Here is a 21211-nt window from a genome sequence, read left to right as displayed (position 1 = left end):
CAAAAGTCAAGATGAAGCACAAGCCTGTGCACTGTCATATCTTCACACCAAGACTATTCAGGAAAATATTCAACAAATTTGAAGATCTTCAAGACAGAGATATATTGAGTGGAATAAAAAAAAAATTATCATTCCCTAAACTCAGATGGTAAATAAACACCTGAGTTTCTGGTACCTTAAACATGACATTATTTTTTAACAGATCATTAAGTTTCCTGTCTGACGTGTAAGTGAATTTGGGAGAGAGAAATATACTGTGAAGTCTGCAAACGGTTAAATAAAAGCTGGGAGAGGAACAGTTCTGATGGTTATTCAACATGTTATTCAAGGGATTCAGAAATGAGGCAGGATGGATGACATCAGTATCTAGCTTGGCAGCCTGTAAAAAGGGGTTTACAGGATGTAGAAGAGATACTGTTGTTTGTCTAATGACATTTGGATGCCCTTCGAGACCTGTACACAGAAAAAGCAAAGCCACCTTACTGAATCACAACAGCAATTCTCAGATTTCTCTACTATAAAGAGAAACTGGTAACTCCAAATCCCCATTTTCAGACAGATCTGGCACAAGGGGAAAAGTCCTGGGCTTGGAGAAGAAATCTTTGGCATCTAGTCACGTCGGTGGCGCAGTCAGTTAAGCATCCAACTGTTGGTTTCAGTTCAGGTCGTGATCTCAGAGTCATGAGATTGAGCCCCATGTCAGGGTCCACGCTCAGCTCCATGCTCAGCTGGGTGCGTGCTTAAGTTTTTCTCTCCCTCCCCTGCCTCACTCTCTCCAAAATGAGTTAACTCTCTAAAAAAATAAAAGTAAAATAAAAACATTTAAAAAAAATCTTTAGAATCGCATTCACACTCAATAGTCAACAAATATTGACTACTATAAACCAGGCACTGTTGAAGATGCCAAGGATACAGCAGTGAAAAAAAGGAGCCAAAAACTCTGCCTTCATGGAGCTTGTATTCTAATAGAAGTAACACCATTTGTTACATTAGGCAAGATATTTAATTTCCTGAGCTTCATTTCCCCCTTCATTAAGTCTTTAGTCATTGTTTACTCTATGCCAGGCAACGGGAAGATAATGGCCAAGCAAAGAGGTATGTTCTTTGTCCTCATGGCCTTAAAGTCTGGTGAAATAAATCGACCAATACTCACAAATTTGTAATCAGACGCTGTAAGAAGAGCTCTAGAGGAAAAGTACCCACAACCTGAAGGATAAGTAGAGGTTTAAAAGGGTGAGGGATGACATTACAGGTAGAAGAACCATTACAGTTCCCTGATGCTGGAGGGAGCAAGGCGGTAAACCTGAAATGAAAAGGAGAGGAATAAAGTTTAAGAAAGGGTTTAAGCAGGGAGGTGGTGGGATCTACTGGGTTAAGATTTCCCCAGGACAGGGGCACCGGGCTGGCTAATGTGGCAGAGCTGCGACTCTTGATCTTAGGATCATGAGTTCAAGCCCCATGTTGGACATAGACCGTACTTTTAAAAAAAAAATTTTTTTTCCTGGTACAAGCCCTATGGAAAACAGTACAGAGATTCCTCAAAAAATTAAAAATACAACTACCATACGCTCTAGCAACTCCACTTCTGGGTATATAGCCAAAGGAAATAAAATCACTATGCTGAAGAGATACCTGCACCCCTATGTTCCAGCCAAGACCTGAAAATAAACTAAATGTCCATCAAAAGATAAATGGATAAAGGAAATACAGTATATATACACAACAGAATACTACTCAGCCACACACACACAGAGGAAATCCTGCGTTTGTAACAACATGGATGGACCTCATGGACAGTATGTTAAGTGAAATAAGTCAAACAGAGAAAGACAGATAGTATATGAGCTCACTTGTATGTAGAATCTAAAAAGCCAAACCCAAAAAACAGGACAAGGGTGCCCGAGTGGCTCAGTCAGTCAAACATCTGACTCTTGATCTCAGCTCTGGTCTTGATCTCAGGGTCGTGAGTTCAAAACCCACATTGGGCTCCAAGCTGGCTGTGGAGTCAACTTACGAAAAGAAAAGAAACAGAGTACAGACTGGTGGTTACCAGAGGTAAGGGGTAGGGGAAGTGGGAGAAGATGATCAAAAGGTACAAATATCAGTTATATGATAAACGAAGTCCTGGGGATATAATATACAATATGATGACCACATGTTAACAATACTGTATGGTACATGTGAAAGTTGCTAAGAGAGTAAATCTTAAAAGTTCTCATCACAGGAAAAGAAATTTGTAACTAAGTGTGGTGATGGACATTAAGTAAACTTATTGTGGTGATCATTTATTTATATATATATATATATATATATATATATACACACACACACAGACACACATATATACATATATGTGTGTGTATATATATGTATGTATATACACACATACATCTTCACATTTTACACCTTAAGTTTATACAATGCTTTGTGTCAATTAATCTCAATTTAATTGGAAAAAATAAAAATTAAAAATAAACTAAGATTTCCTTGAGCACTCTATGGAGAACAGACTGAAGGGAGCCCACAGTGCATAGAAGATCCATCAAGACACTTACAACAGAGGGGCGCCTGGCTAGCTCAGCTGATAGAGCTTGTCTCTTGATCCTGGGGTTGTAAATTGGAGACCCACGTTGGGTGTTAAGATTATTTACAAATAAAATCTTTAATTTAAAAAAAAGGCTCGAAGTACCTGGATGACTCAATGGGTTGAAGCCTCTGCCTTCGACTCAGGTCATGATCCCGGGGTTCATGGTTCAAGCCCCGCATCGGGCTCTCTGCTCAGCAGGGAGCATGCCTCCCCGTCTCTGTGCCTGCCTCTCTGCCTACCTGTGACTTCTGTCTGTCAAATAAATAAAATCTTTTAAAAAATTTAAAAAATTTTTTAAAAGGCTCATACCGGATCAGACAAGAAAAGAGGCTTAGATCGGAATGCAGGCCCAGTTGTGTTTTTTCTTTTTAAGATTTTATTTATCTGAGAGAGCATGTGCACAAGCGCACACATGAGTAGGGGGTAGGACAGGGAGAGAAGCAAGCTCCCTGCTGAGCAAGGAGCCCCTCCATAGGACTAGATCCCAGGACCCTGAGATATGAGTCAAGACACTTAACTGACTAAGCCACCCAGGCCCCTCAACCCCATTTCTTTATTTTTAAGATGAAACTAACCCTACTTACATCACAGAGTCACTCCAAGAATCAAATGAAATTATATACGTAACAGCAGATAAGCTATCACTATTTGTCAGTTGACTATCTCTACCATAGAGAATGATCCTGAAGCCTAAGATTCACTTAAAATCCCAACATTCTGTGGCTATCGGTGGCAGGAAAAAAAAGAATTACTTTTGAACTACCTTACGTATGGGAAGGAATTTCACATGAAGACTCAATGGCAAGAAAGGCAGCAGGCACAGAAGTTACAAGATGTGCCAAAAAGCTGGACTTTACGCTCCCCAGCACCTCCAGGGCCTGGCCCACCCTCACTCTTGATTGAGAGTGTGACCAGCACATCTGTGGCTGGCCCAAGCATCTTTAGTTCCCTTGGGGCTGACCTTCAGTCATCCTAAAAGCCCCTCTTGTCTATCCCAAGCACAACAGATCTCACTGCCCAAGCAAAATATGGCAGAAAGGAGAGGGTAGGCACGGAAATATTCCACATTGTTGCGAAAGACCACGTTTTATTCAAGTTCACTAACTAGGATTTTTCACCCATCCCTGCAATATTCCCAAAACCACCTTTTCACATTTAATATTTCTGCATTCAAAGATTTCTGTTGCTTATAATTTTAAGCTAAAATTATTAGAGAACGGTACCTGGGGATTTTAAACTGGGCCTAACTAGGCGTGTTAGGTCGCACAGCCTCTGCCACCCCCTTATCTGTAAGATATTAATGACATTCTGATTGTAATATGTGAGCCAGAATATGGGCATGGTACCTAAAACAATACCAGGCCCACACAGTGCATTTAAAAAACAAAAATAGTCACTGAGGTTTTTTTCCCAGTTAAAATACCCCTAGACTTTCGGGGCACCTGGGTGGCTCAGTGGGTTAAGGCCTCTGCCTTCAGCTCAGGTCATGGTCCCGGGGTCCTGTGATCAAGCCCCATGTCTGGCTCTCTGCTCAGTGGGCAGCCTGCTTCCTCCTCTCTCTCTGCCTGTCTCTCTGCCTGTGATCTCTGTATGTCAAATAAATAAATAAAATCTTTAACAAATAATAAAATAAAATACCCCTAGACTTTCAAAATACCAAGCAACTACTAGTAGCAAAATAATACAGTTTATATCAAATATGTATTCATTTGGGGATTAGACTTCATTGTCTAGAATCTAAAAAAAAATACCTACATTACCAAAAAACAATGACTCCAAACCCAGTACAAGATTGAAGCCCTAAAGATAGTCATAATATTGCAAAGCTGTTCTGAAAGTGTGGTAAAGCTACTGTCTGAACAACTCTGGTGTAAGTTACAGGGATCTGGCTGCATGGCCTTCCTAGACTCTACCTTAAGATGCCCAAATTAGCTTCAGGGGTTTAGCCGAAGGCTGAGGAACTTAGCCTGGCACCACGGCCAACCAAGTTGCCTGGAGTGAGGAATCAGCTATCACCACAAGGGCTGATTAAATCATGAAGCTGCAATTATTCCAGCAAAAGTCAGCACATCTGAATATCCTCAGGACACGAGCCATCATCCTTTAGGCACTAGCAAGCAAGCACTAAGTCATTAAAAAAACTCTGGGGAGCTACATCTATCAGACCCCCATGAGACTATTTTGTACAATATACAGTAATTTACTAAAATATTTTAGTCACATGATTATTTATATTCACAGGGATTCTGCAAACAATATGAATTCAGAAAAAAAACTTCAGCCATAGACTATTCTATTCTGCTAACTGCAATTAAGCTCTTATTTTTTTCTTCCTCTCACTGATTTCCAAGATAATATTGTATCTCTTAAATGGGAGTAATCCCTCAATAGATAACATTTCAATTATTTCACTGATATTATTTGGTAAAGAGAGGGCTCAGCAGCTTAGGCATGTGAAACATTAAGAATTAAAACCCTTCAATGGTCACCCATTGCTGTCAAGGATAAAAACCAGAGCCCTTCCCATGACTGCTGGATATTGCCTCCTTAGTCTGACCTTATTCTCCACGTGCTCCAGCCGCACCTGCCTCAATTCTGCCCCACAAAAGGACCACGCCCTTGCTTCCAGAAGAGTGTTCTCAGTAACCTTCCATTGTCTCCCTGACACGGCTACTTACCACAATCTTCAGTCTTAACTCCTGGTATGAGCACTACTTCTTTAAGGAAGCCTCCTAGGATTGCCTCAGAGGAAGTAAAACTCAGACACTTGGAATGTAGTGCAAGTCAGGTCTGCAGGTAAAAGTTTATGTGATTATTTCCTTCCAGGTATGTCTTCCCTGCATCTGTTCAATCTACAGAGAAGGATCTCAGTCTAGCTGGTGGTGTTATTAGCCTACCTATTGGGCATATAGCAGCCATTCAATGACGGTACCATAGTGGGTAGCAAGTAGAAAATGTGACTACGTACGTTACAGTTAAAAGTATGGAAGGATGGCGACTTATCAAAACGTTCCTCAATAAGTGATAAACCAACAAATAAGAGCTGTATCTAAGAAAGAACTTATGCCTCAGGCAGCTTCAAAGGAACAGGTGAGACTGGAGTTCTGGCACCAACATGTTTGACAAGTCCAGACTAGTCACTCCATTCTGGGCTTTAATTTCTTCATCTCCAATACAAAGAGATTAAACAAGAACATATTTTATTCTACACCTTAGGTATAATCGTCATTATATGGACTAACAACTAATCCTGAATCCCTCCTATAAAATGAGACTTCAAATACGCTTGTGGAAATGTGAAATACATGATCATGTGATGGCTAGTACAAATGACTTCACAAAATGGGAAAGAATTCTCCAAGGAAAACATTCAATTGTGACAACGGAAGTGTAAATAAAATACTAATACTATAGTACCTATTTTTAATACACAGCTTGTATAAACAAAAAATATTTAAATCATTATCTTCTGAGCAGTGAAGGCACACACAAAACCTGAATTTTGTCAGATGTGCCCATCTTATAAAAACTGGCATTTTGGGGTCACCTGGGTGGCACAGTCGATTAAGTATCTCCCTTCGGCTCAAGTCCTGATCTCAGGGTCCTGGGACCCAGCTCCACGTTGGGCTCCCTGCTCAGCGGGGAGACTGTTGTTCCCCCTCCCTCTGCCTCTCCTGTGCTCTTTCTCTCTCTCTACCTCTCTAACTCTCAAATAAATAAATAAATAATCTTTAAAAAAAAAAAAAAAACTGCCATTTTTATTCTATTCCTTAAACTCCATGAACTCTACTCATTCCCCTCACCTCATTCTAAAAACCATTCCAATTAATCCCACCCACCTGTGAACAGTCTCCTTAACATTTTGTGTATAATTTGTTCCATGTTATCTTCTACCCAGAGCTGACCCAGAACGTTAGAAATAGATAACATCCACTCCAGCCCTCTAATTTTACAGATTAGCAAACCAGGAATTAGAAAGACTTAGTGATTGGCCCACCGTTACACAGCTAGTTAGTAGCACAGCCAAGACTTGTCCACATGCTGCTTTGTAATTACTCTGCGGTTGTTCATGTTTTTATTCCACATTCCCCTTCCTATTAGAGCTAACACGGTCATCTTCCTACCCCACAAAATATCTCAGCTACCACCTACTGAGCACCTACTGTGTTTTTCACAATTTCTCATTTCATCCTGTCAACAGCCCAAGAAGATCCTTCACTCTGTAGTGAGAAAAGTGAGACTTCAAGAGGCTCAACCACCCAAGGGTCACCAGCTAGTAAGTCCTGGTACAGCGTCTGAGCCCAGGTCTGCCTGATTCTCTTGACACTACAAACAGGAGCTCCTCCCTCCCCGAACACACAGTGGAAATGGTTACCAGAACCCTATCAGAGGGCCTTACAGATGAGGTGGCATTTGAGCAGAGGGGTGAGATAGCTATGAAAGAAATGCATCCCAGACAGAGGGGAGAGCAAGTGTAAAGGCCCTGCTGGGAGTACACATAGAGCACACTATATCCAGCACAGTACGGCAGAGAGTATGGGGACCACCCTCCGGCCGATCTGGGTTCAAACCCCTGCCCTGTCTCTTCCTACCAGTGTAGTTGTGGGGAGCTTACTAAATACCTCCAAGTCTCAGCTATAAGGTAGAAATAATGATTCTATTTCCCTAATGGGGTTGTTACTAGAATTAAGTAAATTAGTAACACATAAAGTACTTAATACCTAGTATGTTCTTAGGTTTCAGGAAATGGTGGCTATGATTTTTAACTAGATCATTGATAACATTTATGTTCAAGACAATTTATTTTCAGTTTGATAGTTTTGAATCTGAGAGTTAAGTTATGCGGTTAGTTTTGTACATGGCCAATAACTTCCTCGTAAGCCTTCGACTTCCTTAGCTGGACTTCCTGTCCTGATGAGGAGGACTCTGTGGGAACTACACTGATGTTATCACAAAAAGAGCAGGAGGCAAATCATCCTAAAATCCCTGTTACACTATTACAAATTATGCTCTTCATTCAACATAACCCCTATCTCCAAAAATCAGATGCTTCTTCAGAACTGTAACTCACCGTCCCTTGGATTTAAGTCATTGGTTTCAGAAAACAGATCTCACCAGTCTCGACTCCTCACTAGCATCACTGACAGAAGCTGGTGGTAATTTCAACTGCAATCCATCTTGAGAAGGGTTAAAACTTCACTTCAAAATTAGGCATAATTTAATTTAAAAACAAAAAACCCTTTCTCCGTTGTCCTTTTGGATTAATCTTAGTGTTTCTTTTCAAAGAAATTAGAACATCAAAGCAAAATTCAGGAGTCATCTGGCCTGGCAGTCTCCAGATTGTTCCTTAGAGCACAGCCCTGAAGCAATCAGGAAGGTACGGTGAGTGGCCCTGTGGATGGGCCCAGAGCCAAAGGAAGATGTCAGGGCCACAGGAAAACTCCGCTCCTCTGCCCTAAACCCTCTCCCCCTGCTCTTTTCTTTAATGCTATGTTTACTTTTCATCTGTGCAACCCAATGGGTTAAAGGGCAAATCACAGGCAGAGACAAACCATGGCAAGCCCAAGCCTGTGAGAGGTAAACTGGGAATCTTCCCAAACCACTTGTAAGGCTGGGGAGAGCCCACGGTTGCTGTTTTCAGTCAATTAAAAAGAGGTCAATGTTCTAGTATGACAGGTCTTGAATGAGGCTTTTTAAACATCAGATTCTCCTCCTTCTAAACAGACCTGATAGTTTTCCCTTTGTAATGCCTTAAGTATACATTTAACTGGGGCTGTGAGAAATCCATGAGATCGTCTCATTCATTTATTCATCTAACAAGTATTTATCAAGTACCTGCTCTATACCAGCATTGCTCCAAGTACAGGGATTCAACAGGGAAAAAAAACATAAAAAGCCCTACCCCCTCATGGAGCTTACCTTCTAGTCAGAGGACAAATTATAAATATATGTAATTGTATATGAGCTAGAGATAAACGCTAAGAAAACAAAACAGAGAAGAAGGAAAGGAAATTTTGGGGGTCCTTGGTTTGGTTTATTTCTTTGTTTAGGGTAAAGACCTACAGGAAGTGAACTATAGATATCTAAGAGAAAAACATTCCAAGAAAAGGAAACAGCATATGCAAAGGTCCTGAGATAGCATGTCTGGCACACTCAGGGAACAGCAAATGGGCCAGGATGCTGGAGCACAGACAGCAGGCCAGAGAGCACAACAGTGAGGTCAAAGAGGTAATTGCCAAGGGAGTCATGGCTGGTTGTCTGCAGCTTTACAGATTATTGTAAAGATTCTGGCTTTTACACTGAGAAAGAAAGAACATTAGAGTATTTTAAGCAGAGGAATGACAGGATCTGGCTTTGGCTTTGTCAGAGCCATTCTGGCTATTGGGTGGAATATATTGCAGAGAAATAAGAAAGGAAGAACTACTCCCCAGCTGTGTGACCCAGGTACCTAGCTGTTCTCATCTTCAGAGGGACTTGGAATTATTTCTAACAGCCACTCTAACCCTAAACTCTCTGATTCTGAGTTTATTTCCTTTGCATTTTCTATACAGATACAGTTTCTATCCACTGTAAGCCTCATCTCTCCCCAAACCTTTAGCTGAAGTGGAACTGAGATAAAGAATTCAATCTGACAATATATGTTATATGCCAAGCCCATGTCACACTTTCAAGGTACAGAGATGATGGGACTCCATCCTGCTCTAGGAAGTCCACAATCTGGCAGAGAAAGAAAAGAAGTTCTCGGGAGGTAGCAGAAATCCTGTGAGAGAAATTAAGGGAACAACTAACCCACCTGCCAGGAGGAGCCACATGTGGCTTCACCACACTGACAGCAGAGAGAGAAAGCCTGGATGAGGAAACAAGAGACCACCAGAGAAGGGAAGGGAGGGGACGCTAAAAGAGAGACAAGTTCAAAGGCTTCGGAGCATAAGAGCACGTGGCACGCTCTGGAAACCATAAGGACTCTGGTATGAGCATAGTGAGGTTCAGGAAGAAGTGGAAAAGAAATGGCCTGAAAAAGTAGGCTGAGGCTACATTGTTAGTAAGTGGACATCTTGTGCCAAGGATGATGGAACAGCAGTGATTTTTAAAATGTAAGAAATGAAAACGCAGATTTGTGTTTTAAAAGGTACCGACCGAAATGGATGAATTGTTTGAAATAGAGATGTCGAAGCCAGGAAAATTAACCGAAGGACCTGCACAACAGTGCAGATGAGATGATGATTTGGGATTGGAGAAGAAAAGGTCAGCTGAGATCTGCTAAAAAGGTAAGCCGCGTGTGACTGCTCTTATTCAGCTCAGAGAAGTAAGCAGAAGGCAGTTTAGTGTGCCTGAGGCTCCTCGCTTGGTAACTGGTGCCATTTACTGACAGAGGAAATGAAGGATTGAGACTGTGGACCACAGAGAAATAGTGTGTTGGGTCTGGGACTTGGTTTAAACAGAAAGACCTACAGAACCACCAGGTAGCTGCTGGAAATAAGCGTATGAAATATAAAACTGGAAGTTACTGGCAGAGACGTGGCCATTGAGGCATGGAAATATGAACGACAAAATGTAAACTGAGAAGAGAAGGGAAAGGGAAAAAAAGAGAACCTTGGAGAATGCCAACACGTAGGGATCAAGCCCTGGAAAAGAAACCTGAAGAGAGATGGGGAAGGAAAGGGGAAAAGCAGAAGTAGCTCTAGGGAAACTAAGATGGTAAAACTCGGGGAAAGAGTTAAGCAGCAAAGGTCCCTGAGAGAGGACAGTGGAGATGCTGACTGAAAGCAAGCACGAATTTTGCACCTTGCACCTTTTCTAGCACCTTGGTACGCCTTCCTATGGTGGGTGTGGGAGCCTGCCTGCAGCCGGCTGAGGTCTTCAGCAGGAGGTGAGAAGAAATGAGCCAACAGCCAAACACCACGAGCCCCAGCAGACTGCCTTGTTACCAAAGATTCTGTACCATTAGGAAAGTTTTATTCAATACTCTGTGGAGGTGTAAGGTGTGAGAAACAGGAACTAAGATCTGCGGGGGGTGATCTTCTGGTAGCGCAAAGGAGATTTCTTAGGTAACACCTGGTTATCGTAGGACCACTAATCCTGAAACTAGCCACAGGCATTCAGAAAGCCTAGGTGCTTCTGACAAGGACTGAGGACACTATCTGCACCCACACATCACCCAAATTCCAATTAGGCTTCTCACCCCAACATCCTTAGCCTTTCTTCACCAGCAGAGTAATGTTCAGCAGCATTCGAGCCTGGTAAAAAGTGTTAGCAAAAACCCCACCGCACTGACTACCTGGTCTGATGCTGGCCTCCATGACCGGACGCCATTTGGACTGGAAAAGCCTCTCCCAAACACACCAGCCACTGTCTGTCTGAGTACTCTGAGAAACAAAAAGGAGCTGAAGGAGAAGTTTTTAATCCCAAATTTATTCTTAATTTCCGATACAGAACACTTGAGAAAAATCTGAGAGCCAACCAGAAAGACTAACAGATTTCTTTTTTAATGTGCATCTACAGTCCGTTCTCCTTTACCCTCCACAAAAAAGCAACCCAACCCCCAAATGATCATTTTCCTTAATTTCCCTATTTTTGTGATATATAATTGGAAACAGACTGCTTTTTCCTGGCTTCAGAGAACAGGATCTTTGGGGTTACAGGAGTTGCCAACTACAGAACCTCAGTCTTAGCAAAGTTTCTTTTGCAAACCTTGTACCTATATACCTACTTAAAATAGATCTTAATTCCAAAGAAAACACTTAAATCCCTCATTATTATACAAAAGTTCATTTTGTCCTAATGAATTAGATGCTACCCCTCCCTTTTCCACCCAGTTAAGCTAAAGAGAATCCTGCTCTCAGTTCAGTTATCTCCCATCTGAACATTACCAAAAGCCCTACACCCAACAAGGTACCTAAATGGGATGCTTTTTGGAACTATTTTGAAGAATTTAGTAGGACTGACTCTACATGAAACTTTATTAGCCCACACACTGAATGTAATTAAAATCTTGAATATCTTAGAAAGCAAAACTCTAGTAATGAAATAAAGACGCCACAAACTGAGAAAGGCACAACTCCAAGAGGAAAAAAAAAGTGAAAAGTATCAAGTAGGTCATCCTTCCCCCAGGTCCACCAATGGTTGGGGAACAATTATAATGGATGAATATGACAGATACAAAAGAAATGACTGGTGGATATTCACAAAGTTAGGAATTTTTTCATGATTCCCGTGGTATTTGATGAATACACAACAGGTAACAATCTCTATAAAGACAAAAGAATAAGAAAACTAAGGAATGTCTGCTAAGAAAGGCTTTTTGACAGAAAGAGACCAGCAATAGTCAAGATGCCCATTTAGAAGATCAGAAACTTCTCCCACACACATAGGGAACACCTTACAATGTAATAATGCAAAATGTATGTAATGAGTCAACGGTGCTTTCCCTCAAAGCTGAAGTTAATTTGCCAGCCAACTGCACATTCTAATAACAAAATGAGACATTCTTTATGGACACTCAGAAGAGAGTTTTGTGTTTGAGTATGTTTTGCTCTAAAGAAAAAATAGAAAGAGATCACTCATAACAACACAGGCAATGCCACACAGAAGACAGGGCTTTGAGATTGGAATCTAAGAATTTCACTTAAAATAACCTTCCCATTATTTAAAAAAAAAAAAAAAGCCACTTTCTGCTCCAGCAATCATCATACAGTTAATTATGAAATGAAATTTGCAAATAGGCAGCAGTGTATTTTTGTATCCAATGACCAATTTCACACTGTCAAAGCACATAAATCACTAAAAATGCTAATAGAATTATACTCCCCAAAGGAAATCTTTTCACATAACAAACTGAATTAAGCATTCATCAACTTCCCGTTAATAAAAGAATAAACAAGAATTTAAAAAAGAAATCCAAAGTTCTGCTAGACCATCCACCTCGGCCTTGGTGTTCTTACCCATCAGTGGTGGTTAGTCATCAGACATAAAAAGCTGCAGACCTTCTCCCAGGGCAATCCAATCAACAGGAAAGCCCAAGGACTAGTATCTATAAAACTGTTTTCTAAAGATCATTTTCTGAAGGACTAATTAACTTAAATGTGTTTTTACAAATGTTCCATCTGCAATTTCATACAAAATCCTGACCTTCAGCATGTACCAAGGAAATGAATTATGTACTTGGAAGGACAAACAAGCAGATGCTTCCTTCTCTACAAACAGCACCCCATTCTGACCCCCTTTCCCTTGGAGCCCAGCGTCCAAGAGATAGGGGGAGTATCTGCTTCTGTATTACCATCCTTTTTCATAAAGTAAAGATAGAGATAACATTTTAGATTTAATTCTAAATTATTACTATGGCAACAATTTAACATTAAATCCTAAAAATGAACTTTGCTATACTCCACTCTAATTCAGAGTCCTCTTGCCAGACTCGAAGGTTTCAGCACCAACATCAGTATTAATCTTTTTTCCCCTACGATTACGTTTAAGCAGGAGATACCAGGATGGCCTAAGGGCATGACTCTAGGGCTCTTATTTCAGACCTTCAATAATAATCTCAATTTTAAAAGATATCATGCCTTGTAAGTATGCCCTTAGTTATCCTCTTACAAAGTCTTAAAGGTTGGCCTAGAAAACCAAAGAAAAAATGCACAGGGTCCAAATCAGAGTGGCCTCAAGAGAATGTTTACAAATGTTGTTTCAAAAACTAAATATTGGCACACATCTTGGTTGAGAGATAAAAATCATTACCCTCCCTCTGAAAGAAGGAAAAATATTCAGAAATCTGTGCTAAATCTTAAGCACGGGCTTTGCAAACAGAGAAAATAAGGCTCAATGTCGGTTAACAAACAAATGTTTTATTTCAAAAGATATAAAACAAGAAATCTAGAAATGGACAGAGCCCAGGAAATGGACCTAGATCATTTTTTTTATAAAGTCCTTCTAAGCTGTGTTGATTTATTTCAGCTTGACTGGAAACCAACCAAATTAGCAATAGCTTATATTTTATGAAATGCTACAAAGAGACAATGCTGATATTCCAAGTGTTAACTCTGAAGATGTGGAACCAGCGAAATTACTGCCACGGATCTTGGTGCAGTAATTTTCTTTAAAAGCCACAAAAAGCTCTTAATGAAACAGTTAAAGGCTAACTGTTATTTGTGGAAGGCTACCTTTTCATAACACCTGGATTTGCTTATTTACATTCCAAACTGTCCATATTTCTAGAGGTGATACAAGATTACTTACAAGGTAAAGACCCCTAAAAGCATTTACTTGAGTTAAGCCAATTTCAAAAGGTACTTAATATTAAGTTTCAAAATTTCAGAAGTTAAAAATCACCAGGAAAATGGGGCGCCTGGATGGCTCAGTGGATTAAAGCCTCTCTGCCTTCGGCTCAGGTCATGATCCCAGGATCCTGGGATCCAGTCCCGCATGGGGCTCTCTGCTCAGCAGGGACCCTGCTTCCTCCTCTCTCTCTGCCTGCTTCTCTGCCTACTTGTGATCTTTGTCTGTCAAATAAATAAATAAAATCTTAAAAAAAAAAAAATCATCAGGAAAATGCTCCAATGTATAAAAGTGATAAAATCATTTTCAAACAGCTGTTAATAGCAATTAAAGAAGAAAAGGGGGATACTGTCCTCATTAATTAATGAACCTGACAATTATAATAAGATTTTGTCCAACAGCAATCAAGGGAAAAAAATATTTTCAAGATGAGTTATCCAGAACAGAGGTAATTCAAAAAGATGACAGCAAATTCACTCAGAAAAAAATATTACAGCAATAGCAATACTTACCAGTCATCCTCTAAATTCTAACTGTTCCGTTAGTCTGAAATGTCAAGTCAGGACTTTCCAGATTTATCATCCCAGGAAATCAGTGGTCACTTAAGTCCTAAATAAGTCAGTGGTGACCACCTTCGCAGTGCCATACTCAAGAGGACACTGGAATTCCTAGGCCGCTTAGGTCCAGATTCTGCCCTTCAGCAAAGTCACCTGACTTTTACAAGACGCAACTCAGTTTGCATGCAAAAGGGAAAGATTAATTCCTTTAAGACTTAAAAAGAATAGGACAATACCTTCTTTTAAGCAAATCCACTCTGTCAATCTATAAAGCCTTTCCAAGACAAAGCCTTAGGAAGCCTTAAGGCATCTTGGCCCCCAGCTTTAAGAGGCTTGAAAGAGGACAGCTAATTTGCCAAACTCCAAGACCAGGAACCAGAAGCCTATTAAGGGTAGGGGGCTGAAATATGTTGCTGAAGAGCGCAGTACATCAGAGCATGGAAAACTAAGTTAAATCATAAATAAGATGCTACCCTGAAGGAACTATTGCAATGCTGAGATTTATAAAGAAGGGACGAAATTTGAAAGTTATTTTTTATTTTTTTTTCAAAGTTGTTTTTTAAAAGGATCCACATGACCTTAGCCTGCTAAATGAAATAAAGTCAAAACTACCTGATACACACGAAACAAGAAAGGAAACCGGCCTACAAAACTGCAGGCAAAGACTGAAAACTTTTTCCAAAATTCAGTTTTAGGGACACCTGAGTGGCTCAGTCAGTTAAGCATCTGCCTTTGGCTCAGGTCATGATCCCAGGGTCTTGGGACCCAGCCCCACATCAGGCTCCCTGATCAGCCAGGAACATGCTTCTTCCTCTCCCTGCCTCTCCCCTGGCTTGTGCGTATGCACCCGTTTTCTCTGTCAAATAAATAAAATCTTTAAAAATAAATAAATAAATAAAACTTAGTTTTACTGTATTTCCAAGCATGTTAATTCTTTTTTTTTTTTAAGATTTTATTTATTTATTTGACAGGTAGAGATCACAAGTAGGCAGAGAGGCAGGCAGAGAGAGAGAGAAGAGGAAGCAGGCTCCCTGCAGAGCAGACAGCCCTATGTGGGGCTCGATCCCAGTACCCTGGGATCATGACCTGAGCCGAAGGCAGAGGCTTTAACCCACTGAGCCACCCAGGCGCCCCCAAGCATGTTAATTCTTAAAAATATTTATATTATATTTATAAGAATGAGTGTCTATGGACACATCACACCTTTACTAGACAAACAGGATACTTCTGAACTATTACTGTTTACTAAAATATAAGCCTCTGAAGAATGCCTAGAATTGCTGTTATTCAGGACTGTTATTGCACGTGGAAGATGTTGATCAAGAATGATAATGACAGGATTCTAAGTGCACCAACCTCCTTGAGAACAAATTCACTACGTCCAATTTTCTACAAAAGACAAATGAGGATCATTAAAAGATTCACAATGAAACTCTTCGGACTCCCAGTTCTCCTAGATAACTTGAAATATTATACAAAGTGCGGAAAATCATCTTAAAGACACTTCTTAGGGAAAACAAATGGCAAAAACCACGTGCAAGTGTATTTAATGTCTGTCCAGCCACCAGAGTTCTTGACATATGTCCAACATATAGGCTTGGTCCTCAAGGTCATTCTTATTGTAATCAATTGAAATTAAACGCAGCTTTCCACTGTAAACTCAGAAAGCAACTTGGTGATTTTGCTAGATAAAGCCACAACATTTTCCATTTCTGAAACGTATGTTTAACACCCTAAAAACTAGTTTAAGTGCCTAATAGACATCAATGGTGTGTTATACTCCCCCTATTGGCTAATACTCAAAATAACAATGAATTCCCCAGAGGTTGCCTTTGAAGTGCTGGGGTTCAAAAGTAAGTTGGAGATTTTTATATTTAAAAACATGAACTGGATCAACAGTTGTTAAGCAAAGCTGCCATGTAATGGTCTGATTCCATCAAAACAGGAAAAATTAAAGCTGACAAATGACAAACTGAAGGGCTGAAAATATGCTGAAGCTTGAAACACTAAACAATGCAGAATTAAAGCCAAAAGCAGAGAACACCAAGAAACAGAGCAACATCCTTTAACTGACACAATGGCATGAAATCCATTTCATTTTAATAGCCCTTAAGGGGGTAAGAATTATTTCCCTGCCTCCTGTGCCAACCCCAAGCTGTTTCCTAAGGAAGCCAAGTAACTCTGACAATGTGTAGAGAATAAAAGAAATTAAGAATAAAGATTCATATTAATAGTAATCAGGGTTCTGTTTTTAATTACTTGGATCCAGTTTCGGAGCTGCAATGTGGCACCCCAGTAAGCACATCACCTAAATTAATCACAGATACCTTATTCCTGTTTCAAGGGATATGTCCAACTAAAATAGAAAGCTGAACAACGTGGGAAGACGCCTGGGCTCACCGCACCCAAACCTGACTGCACTTGCGGCACTCGGTGACTGAACTAGCTCTGGAGTCAGAACAGAAAATAATGGGTGAGCTGGAGCAAGTAACTAACCTCTACAGTCTCATCTGTGAAATGGGGCTGATAGTGTTTTAACCACAGAGAGGGTGTGAAGTTTAAGTGGTCCGCAGGGCATACAGGAGAGTGATACACAGTTTGGGCTCAATGAACGTCAGTTACCATTGTTCAAGAGAAATAGCTGATTTCACAGTGAAGTAACTGCGCCTTACAGTACCATTTCAGGATAATTAAAAAGTCTTAACCAGTGCTTCGTTCCTTATAGAGACTTCTTTCCACCCAGACCGCTCACTTTTCTTCTAAGGGAGATGATCAGAAAACCCACGGTTCCCCCCTCGCAGGCTGTCACTGCTACCATCCTTTACCCCCTTTGCTCGTTTCCCATCACCTCTGGGCTCAGGAAAAGCAGTTCTAACACTTGCTCGGCGCTAGTACTTTACATATATTAAATCATTCAATCTTCACAGTGACTTTATGAGACCTATTATTATCCCCATTTCCCAGCTAAGGAAATAAGCGATTTTCTTTTCTCAGCTCTTTTAGAACACACTAAATCCATTAGGTTCCACTGTGCCAAGATAATCCACGCTTGACAATGCCGGGTAACTACACTACCTGATTCTGCAAAGTGGGCAAATGCCCTAATAACAAGTCTGCAAGCAGATTCTTCTAGCAACAGCCCAAAGACTTCCAGTTTGTTCTAATCAAATGAACATGCTAAGAGAACCCTTCAAAATGAACTGGGTACTGGGCTAATCTGTTAGCAGGGGGGAAGCGTTGTATGCGGGGCTCCGGGCTGCAGCGCTGCTCTCCGCGCCGCCCGCACCACACCGGGAGGGCGCCTGCTGCGGGGAGCGCCGCTCCCATCGGTGCGCTAGTCCCAGGGCGCAGCCTACGCAACGGCAAATGAGTGCAAACCCACAACAAACCTCTCCCACCACGCTGTCACGCGCCCAAGTGGAAGTGGTCCGCGCCCGGCGGGGGTCGGAAGAAACCGCGGAGAGGAAGAGCGAGGACAGGAGTCTTCCCCCAGGACAGCGCATCGCCGCGAGCGCTGCCCACCCGACCCAGGTCGGCCGCTCCCCACGCACCGCGGGCCACGAGTCCCGGCTCTTCCGAGCGTAAACACTGCCGGACCAACGCCGCCCTCCCGAGCCCGGGGGTCCGGGCGGCCGGTGCGACCCCGGCCGCGAACAGGCACGGAGCCTCGCGCAGCGCCGACAAGCACCGCGCAGCCTGCAGAGCCCGCGGCCGGAGCGGGCGCAAGGCTAGTGGCGTGGGCTGCAGCGCCGCGCGGGGCCGGGCCCGCACGTACCTCGGAGGCGGCGTGTCAGGCGGAGATCCACCCGCCGCAAGTTGGAAGAGAGCAGAGGAAAGTTTCCCCGCCCAGCGCTCGGCCGCCGCGAGCTTCGGCAGCTGCTGCGCCGCGGCACAACTACGCCATCCGCACCCGCCGGGACTTTCACCTCCTGCAGGGCGCTCCGGGAATCGCCCAGGGAAAGCGACCGGGCACGAGAGCCGCTGACGTCCCTCCCTCACTCACTGAGGAGAGGAAAGCGCCGCTCTGCGTCCCCGAAACCCTCGATTACCCCCATCGGGCCGACCCAGCGCTCTCGCTCTGCCTCACACACACGCGCGGGCGGGGACGGGCAAGACGCCACAGCAATCAGCGCGCGGGGGGAAGGGCGCTCCTCCGCCGCCGCCCCACCGAGGGCTCCGCGCGGCCCGGAGACTCCTCCTCCCGCCTCCTCTCTCCTCCCCCTTTTCCTCCCCGGCTGATGGATGAGTCCCGAGCGCTGCTGGAGCCAGCGTTTCCCCTCGGGCTGAGGAGGGAGGGAGGGAAGGAGCACCAGGAACGCGCGGGCTGCTACGCGCCCGAGGTGGGGCGGCGAGTGGGTGTCTCAGTCCTGGGGGCGGTGGGTGGAGATAGGGGGACGCGGACGCCAGAGGCAGGGATCCGCTCCCTCAAAAGTAGTTTGAAGAACGACGTCCTTCAAACTTTCCAGGTCTCTGGAGGCGTTGGGTTTTTATTTGGTTTACTTCAGTCTTGATAATAAAAATTCTAAATCTTCCAGTAAACTGATTACACCCTCTTGCCCAGTGCTTAACAAAGCCCGCCCCACACACACATACACACACACACACACACACACACACACACACACACTCATTCTGTCCTTGTTTGTCTTTCCCACCTCTAATCCTGCTAGTTATCTCAAGATGCGCTCTGATGCTGGGCGCGGGTGGGGTCTTGCCTCCTCCTCTAACAGCGGAGAGCGCCTTACCCAGCCCTTCTCCCTGCTCGTTAAATAAATGAATACAAAGGAGCTAGGTCAGCTTTGCCAGCTATCCTCACATGGGCACGACGGAAACGAAGGGGCAACTTCTGCGTCCCTACCTGCGCCTGTGAATTGTGTACTGCAAGAGGGACGATTGCAGTAAGCAGAACCCCACTTTGATTCTCTTGCTTACACCTCGTTTTCCTGTTAAAAGACAAGACATGTTCGAGAGGTTTCTGAGACTGGACTTCCACTTGGACAAATTACTTAAAACTCTCCAAAGCTGTTTTTTCCTCTGCAGAACGAGGATCTTGGCCCAGGAGACCTCTCCCAGCTTTAAAGTCCTCTGGTCCCGGGCCTTTTATATACTGGAATGCAACAGAGAAGTTTCTTGTACTATTGCTTATATTATTATTTGGAAAGTTACTCGATTTCTCCACTTTGAAAGAAGAGGAAGTATTTCCAACGCTCTTTCTCTTGTACCTATACATAAGGAAACCAGAAGATACTTTTATAAAGGTCAAATCATCTTTGATTATCTGACTTACTTTAAACCTCCTCCATAAACCATTCCTTCCTTGCCAATATTTATTGAGCACCTACTAATTGAGAGGGTTGAACTAGGCCTTGGAGATATATATAGTCATAAAACCCCTAAGGTAAAAACAGCCTGGTAAAGTTAGCCTCAGCTTTGATATAGTCTCTCTAGATTTAAGGCCTTAGATTTCCCACAGACTCAAATTACATAGTATTCATGCTTCACGTTGTCAGGTTTTCCTTTCAAGTGCAGACATGAACACTTGAATTGGGTGTGAATATCTAATCCTACATTTATATGTATCAATCATGTTACAGTTTTCTAATTTTGTTTTCTTTCTTTCTTTCTTCCTTTCTTTCCTTCTTTTTTTTTTTTTTTTTTTAAATATTTCATTCACTTATTTGTAAGAGAGAGATGGAGCGTGAGCACAAGCAGAGGGAGAAGCAGGCTCCCAGGTGAGCAGGGAGCCTGATGCGGGTCTCATCCCAGGACCCTGGGATCATGAGCTGAGCCAAAGGCAGATGCTTAACAGACTGAGCCACCTTCTAATTTAATTTCTAGGCATCCCTTTAATGTTTTTTTTTTTTAAGTTTTCTGTTTGCTTGTTTGTTTTTTAAGTAAATTCTACTCTAACTCTACACAACTTTGAGATCAAGAGTCACATACTCTACTGACAGAATCAACCAGGCACTCCAAGGCTTTCTAATTTCTCAATAAAATGGCATGATAGAAGAAGAGAGAGAAAAACCAAGTCCTAAGTAATTTAATTCTTAGAAGTGTCTTGTCTTTAGAGAGTGAAGTCACTGTTCACAATGGAGCCAGATTCTCAATAATGTAACTATCAACATCTATTGTATTGCTCTGTGTCAAGCAGAGTCCAAAACATTCTATACACATGAATATATTTACTCCTTACAGATCTTTAAGACTATATACAAATCGAGGCCCAGATACAAACCTACATATACACTGAGGCCTTATAACTTGTCACGATAGCATAGCTAATAAGTGGGAGGTCCAGGATTCAAACCTACATCTATCTAGTTCTGAGCCCAAGTCTTCAACTCCCAGAGCATACTGCCCCCAAAAGCTTTACATATTGACAAAATGAAAGGTTTGAGGGATTTGGGGCTGGTTGGGGTGTGTGTGTGTGTGTGTGTGTGTGTGTGTGCGCGCACGCACGCGTGCTGTTTCTTGGTTTGTTTTGTTTTGGTGGGGTTTTTTGGCAAAACATCTTTAAAATTCAGGGTTATTTAATTAGTTCAGCAGTTTAAATCGATGATATGGAAAAACACAAGAAATCACATAGGTAGCTACAAAACTGACAATGTCTAGAGGTATTTTCTCTTTAAGATTTTACACTAATCATGTGCTATTATTTTCATAAATCCAGAAACCTAAAGCATTGAGAAAAACTTTAAAATAAACTTACATTTTTGGTTCCCCGACAAATTTCTAAAAAAAAGATTCCCCTTTTATTAATGACAATATTAACTGATTTGGGGGGAATGAATCTACT

At 42.2% G+C, this 21211-nt stretch overlaps 1 protein-coding gene across 3 annotated transcripts in view; it reads right to left on the bottom strand.

Annotated features, from left to right (window-relative positions):
* Positions 1 to 18282, bottom strand: part of TGFBR3 (transforming growth factor beta receptor 3) — a 197259-nt gene extending 178977 nt beyond the window's left edge. For 2 of the 3 annotated variants that reach the window (XM_032303562.1, XM_032303564.1), the window contains exon 1: positions 18191 to 18282. The gene's annotated coding sequence lies outside the window, so the exon portion shown is untranslated. Of the gene's footprint in view, positions 1 to 17966; positions 18067 to 18190 lie in introns of those variants that run through there. The other variant, XM_032303563.1, reaches the window with a different exon arrangement.
* Between the last annotated feature and the right edge of the window lie 2929 nt (positions 18283 to 21211).

This window comes from Mustela erminea, chromosome 10, assembly GCF_009829155.1.
Source record: "Mustela erminea isolate mMusErm1 chromosome 10, mMusErm1.Pri, whole genome shotgun sequence".
Taxonomy (NCBI): domain Eukaryota; kingdom Metazoa; phylum Chordata; class Mammalia; order Carnivora; family Mustelidae; genus Mustela; species Mustela erminea.
This window is presented reverse-complemented; position numbering and strand designations above follow the sequence as displayed.